The sequence below is a fragment of the Lucilia cuprina genome, chromosome 2 (genome assembly GCF_022045245.1).
Source record: "Lucilia cuprina isolate Lc7/37 chromosome 2, ASM2204524v1, whole genome shotgun sequence".
Lineage (NCBI taxonomy): Eukaryota > Metazoa > Arthropoda > Insecta > Diptera > Calliphoridae > Lucilia > Lucilia cuprina.
In genome coordinates, this window is record NC_060950.1 from 62672751 (window position 1) to 62678860 (window position 6110).

At 31.8% G+C, this 6110-nt stretch overlaps 1 protein-coding gene across 3 annotated transcripts in view; it reads right to left on the reverse strand.

Moving 5' to 3' along the window:
* Positions 1 to 6110, reverse strand: part of LOC111685982 — a 62968-nt gene that overhangs the window by 33218 nt on the left and 23640 nt on the right. For 2 of the 3 annotated variants that reach the window (XM_046954169.1, XM_046954179.1), the window contains exons 1-2: positions 2876 to 2986; positions 825 to 1739 (exon numbers count right to left, since the gene is read on the reverse strand). The gene's annotated coding sequence lies outside the window, so the exon portion shown is untranslated. Of the gene's footprint in view, positions 1 to 824; positions 1740 to 2875; positions 2987 to 6110 lie in introns of those variants that run through there. The other variant, XM_046954175.1, reaches the window with a different exon arrangement.

Consider the following 6110-nt stretch of genomic DNA (forward strand, 5'->3'; position numbering starts at 1 on the left):
AGATAGATAGATAGATAGATAGATAGATAGATAGATAGATAGATAGATAGATAGATAGATAGATAGATAGATAGATAGATAGATAGATAGATAGATAAATATATAGAAGAAATATTTATTTCAAACTAATACATATGGCGCCATCTATTTGCCAAATATTTTTCAAAAATGAAGTACAGTATAAAATGTGTTAATTGTTTAAGTTTTCTTCTTGGTTTATTTGGTTGTTGCCTATACTATATTCGAATTTAGTAGAAACAACAACCTCAGTCAAATGGTGGTCGGGGCATTGCCAGGACATACAGTTTAAGTATACACTAGTATTGCCAGATGCAAGACAAACTCAGGTAAAGTAAGTATTTGAAATCTGCACTAGTATTGCTAGATGCGAAATTATTTTATTTTCAAAACGTTGAATTTGAAAATTGTCTTATAAATCTTTAATAAATTGTTATAAGACAATAACCAAATAAAAAATTGTATGTTTGTAGTTGTGGCGCAAACAGGATGTTAAATCGGTATGAAAGAAATGTAAGAAATTTGCAACAATGGAGTTTTGGCAGGAGAGGAAACTTTTCTAAACAGAATTTTTTGAAAAATCTTTGTTTTCTCTAGAGAAGTCTTCTTCATTAGGAGTATTGATAATTTCAATTAATTTTCTATACAGAATTGTTTTCAAATTCTGTTTTATAAAAAAGTGTTCAGCGAAGACAGACAGACAGACAAAAACATACAGTTTTATTGAGAAGTTTTTAAAGTAAAAACTTTTTTACTGAGGAAAGTTGAAAGAATAGGAATCTTAGAGATATAAGGTGTTAGGGTACCTTTTAGTTTTACCAGCGTTAAATGGTTCAGCATTGAACTCAGAGTTCTGCATTCTGTTGTATATATATGAAGCTCTTGTAATACGGGCTATGGAGAACTCCTTTTCTTTTCAGTGCCCGACTCATATATATCATTTTCACCTACTGCCTGGTTACTTCACAATTTCCCGATGGTTTCCTGTAGCTTACTTAAACTGGTTGTTGTTTTTCAGTTACACTTTCTGTTGTAGAGAGTAGTTTTTAAATTAGGATATAAACCTAAACATTGTTTGCGCTGTCTCTTCTTGAAGCACTTTCTCTCTATGTCCGAGGGCTGCATAAGTTGCTCTATATCTATAGCTTAAGTTTCATTTTTTTGAGAAACCTGATTCCAAGAGTCGTCTGCTAGCAAAGCCTTCCAAAATTTCAAGCTGTTTTAAAAACTTCATTTGGCATCTTCTTGCCGCTCTCTCTATCTCTCTCTCTTTTCGTTATCTCTGAGTGATGTTCTGTTATTTCCTAACTTTCCGATGTTCACCTTTGACTTATGCTGGGTTAGTTTCTCCTGTTACACATTCGTTTGATGAGACTGTTTATCATCAGATGTAATTTCTTCATATTGTTCACGATATAAACGATTCTTCTTCGGAAAATACAAGACGTTTTAAAGATTTGTTATCTCTTCTAGCAGTTCTCTCTCTCTCTCCGTTGCTTCAGAGTGCTGCTGTTTAACTGTAGCTTAAGTTCACTTCTTTGAGAAACCATGTTCCAAGTGTCGTCTGCTAGCCTAGCCTTGCTTTTTATATTGTTCGGCAAAGGAGTTTCTGTTTTTCTTTTATATCATTCATATTCCCTTTCCTGTGATAAAAGTTCCATTATGGGATCCTTTTCGCTGAATAAAGCTTTCTAGGATACTGGACCTGTCATCGGTTTTTGCTAGAAAGAAAGGTGGGAATCCTTGCTAAATGTTCACTTGATAATCATATAGATCATATGGTAGAGATTTTTAAGAAAGGGACATTATTTAAAGAGTCTTAAAAGACACTTTTATCGAAGTAGTGTATTATCAGAGAGAAAGCGTGCATTGCAATAAAGAAGAAAGGAAAGTGCTTAAACAAGACACTTTTTAGTAAAGATTATTCTGGAAAATTCGCGTCTCTATAGAGAGAAGAGTCTAAAACAAATATTTTAGATAAAATAAAAAGAAGTATGTCCTCCCATTATAATTTTTAATAGTTTTTCTTATTTTTTTTAATTTTGATTAAATCCTAGATAATATCTAAGATACATACAAATATTTTCACTTTTCTACATTTCTCACAAATAATTACTTTATTATCCTTTCGCATAAACACACACACACACACACTCCCAATCAAACTGGGACTAACCCAACCCTTTTCTCATAAACCTAACAACAACGTCACAATAAGTATTTAAGAAATATAACCAAAAAAATCACAACAAATAAAACACATTTTAAATATCACGTGCTAGGAATAGAAATCCTCGTTAAAACCTTTACCTCAACAACTTTTTACAAAAGCCCAACCACCCACTCACTCGCTCACACACACACTCCCTCTCTGCTTAGTTGTATAGCAGCATAAATACACTCTTGTTTTTTTTTCTGTTTTCATAACAATAACATAGACAACAGGAACAAAAATCGAAACCGCTATAACAGCTGTTTTGGCACTTGGTAACAATTTTCCATTGCCTTAGCCAGCAGAGTCACATTCACATTTTCAATTTTTCCATGTTTAATGATTATAATCATTATCACAAAACCAACAAAATCTCACACACTGTACAACACTAACAACATACATACATATATGTATGTACATATGTATGTTTGTAACCGGCAAAACATGGTTAACTTCCAGTAATAATAATACGAAAGGGAAATTCAACATACATTTAACCAAACACTTACACTACCCACCTCTCTTTCACACTTTACTTCTTATAGGTCCTGTAACAACATACATACACACATATATTTCAAATTTTAAATTGGGCTATATTATTTCTCTTACTCTCTTCACTTAAGTACTCTTAGCATTTACCGTTATTTTGTTTAAGCATTATTGTCAGCACCCACACTTTAGGCAGCTTTACTTCCTACTCACTTTCTAAAAACAATCTAACACTAGTTAACACCTCTTCTTAGAGGTGTTTGGAAAATACTCATCACAACATAAAAATTTCCTCTCTCTTGTTAGAGAAACTTCTCACTCTCTCACATTGCATATTTATATTTTGTTTACTTTTTTATTTTCTATCACTGCGTCATACAGTCTGTAATTTTTGTGTATAATTTTAGGTTCGTTGAGCTCAGCTGTGTAAATGTTCATATTGTTGTTTTAGTTTTTTGGGTTTGGGAGAAGGTATTCCCTCGTTTGAAAATCAGCTGTTGACATATGTTTGACGCACGTGCTTGCAGAGATTCTGCAAATAAATGGAAAAACAATAAGACTTGTAAATAATAACAAATGTGGGTTTACAGAAAATCGTAAAAATGGCTCAACTTCGCTACAGAGAACTTTCTAAAGAGAGCGTATTCTCCTTTATAAAGAAAAAAACATTCTTAGACAAATTGCTACAGAAGACAGTCTGCTCTAGAGAAATTCCTCTAAATATATACTAAAGAAACTCATTTTCTATATCAAAGTTCCCAGAAATAGAAAACTGAACTAGAACTGAACAAAAATTGAACTAGAACTGAACTAGAACTAAACTAGAACTGAACTAGAACTGAACCAGAACTGAAATAGAACTGAACTAGAACTGAACAAAAATTGAACTAGAACTGAACTAGAACTGAACTAGAACTGAACTAGAACTGAACTAGAACTGAACTAGAACTGAACTAGAACTGAACTAGAACTGAACTAGAACTGAACTAGAACTGAACTAGAACTAGAACTGAACTAGAACTGAATTAGAACTGAACTAGAACTGAACTAGAACTGAACTAGAACTAGAACTGAACTAGAACTGAACTAGAACTGAATTAGAACTGAACTAGAACTGAACTAGGACTGAACTAGAACTGAACTAGGACTGAACTAGAACTGAACTAGAACTGAACTAGAACTGAACTAGAACTGAATTAGAACTGAACTAGAACTGAACTAGAACTGAAGTAGAACTGAACTAGAACTGAACTAGAACTGAACTAGAACTCAACTAGAACTCAACTAGAACTGAACTAGAACTCAACTAGAACTCAACTAGAACTCAATTAGAACTGAACTAGAACTAAACTAGAACTGAACTGAACTAGAACTGAACTGAAGTAGAACTGAACTAGAACTGAACCAGAACTGACCAAGAACTAGACTAGAACTGACCAAGCACTAAACTAGAACTGATCTGGAAGTGAAAAAGGAAAGTTTTTACATATCTGGACAAAAGATAATTCGGTTATTAGATACCTACAAAGCTTTGCTTATATATATATATCTACTTTCCTAAAGAAAAATTTTTTGAAATATGAAATCGAGTCCAAACGCATGATATTGGCCAATTTATAGATACAATTGGTACTAAACTGTTTTTAACCTACCAAAAAATACAACTGTGCTTATTTTTCTGTAATTTCCCATTTACTTTGCTAAATTAAGAATAAATTAATTAAAGAAAACAAAGACAAAACTTTTAAGAAAATTCTTAGAAGTGTCACCCTTTTTACGCTCCCTCTCTCTTTCTTATAAAATTTTACTCAATGAAAGAGAAATATCCAAAACTCATTCTATGAAATTGTTGTAAAAACAAATTATAAATATTTTCTACTACAAATCCACTATTGAGTAAAATATCGTAAATATATATATTTTATTCGAGTGATCGCTCTCTGATTTTTCATTTGTAGGAAAAAGTACGATAAATTTTATAATTAAAAACAAAAACAAAAATGTCAACATCTTCTGATGTTTTCTTTATCGCTTATTTTTTTTGGCAACCAGCGGGCTGTTTTACTAAATTTGTCTTCTAGTCTCACATCGTACGATCATTGATAAAGTTCTATAAATCTAAAGCGATCTTTCAACGCTACGCGTCTTCGTTTTTTCGTCTATTTTTGAACGCATTTTTTTTTTTTGCTTCAACGCATCTACTTTCCGTTTTTGTCTAATGGTGGAAAGGCCGCCCAAAAGAAAATAAATTGTCGGGTCGTTAAAAAAAATTAGAAAAATAAAAACAAACCATAAAATGTTTTAGTAAAACATTTTCTTTTTCTCAAGAAAATGTAATAAAACGAAAATTTCGGTGTAAAGGAAAAAAAAAGTTCAAATTTTACTTGACAAAGATGTGCGGCATTATTTAATAACAAAAGAAAACTTCAAAACATTTTTCAATATAATGTTTATGTTTTAACACACGTGCTAATGAAACCCTTATTTTGCAATAACCCAGTTAAAATATAAAAATTTTTTTAAAATCTATTTTTTAACAAGTGATCTTTATTGCTACTACGGCGCTTCCTGGCGAACGCTGCTAGTGGTGATCATTATCATTCTACGGAATTTCGAAAATAACAAACATTGTTAAAACGCAATGCAAATTTCGAAAAATTTGCTTAGAGTAATTTTCATGCTGTCAACAATTGTCGCAGTTACAGGTGATTTAAATAAATTATAAGAAAATTTTTTCAATGAGTTTTTGTTTCATTGATCTTCGGTGGTCATTAAACACAAATATTTCAATTCATTGATCTTTAAAAGCGAATGACAGGAAAAGAATGTCATAATGACAGCAAACTGTAATTTAGAAATGTCAATGAAATAGTTTTACAAAGAAAACTGGAAGAGCGAGAGAAAGTGAAATATAAAGAGAATAAAAATAAAACATGATAATTTAGAGTAAAAATGAACATGAACTGAAATAGAACTCAACTAGAACTGAACAAGAACTAAACTAGAACTGAATTAGAACTGAACTGGAACTGAACTAGAACTGAACTAGAACTGAACTAGATCTGAACTAGAACTGAACTAGAACTGAACTAGAACTGAACTAGAACTGAACTAGAACTGAAATAAAACTGAACTAGAACTGAACTAGTACTGAACTAGAACTGAACTAGAACTGAAGTAGAACTGAACTAGAACTGAACTAGAACTGAACTAGAACTAAACTAGAACTAAACTAGAACTGAACTAGAACTGAACTAGAAGTGAACTAGAAATGAATTAGAACTGAACTAGAACTGAACTAGAACTGAACTAGAACTGAACTAGAACTGAACTAGAACAGAACTAGGACTGAACTAGAACTGAACTAGAACTGAACTAGAACTGA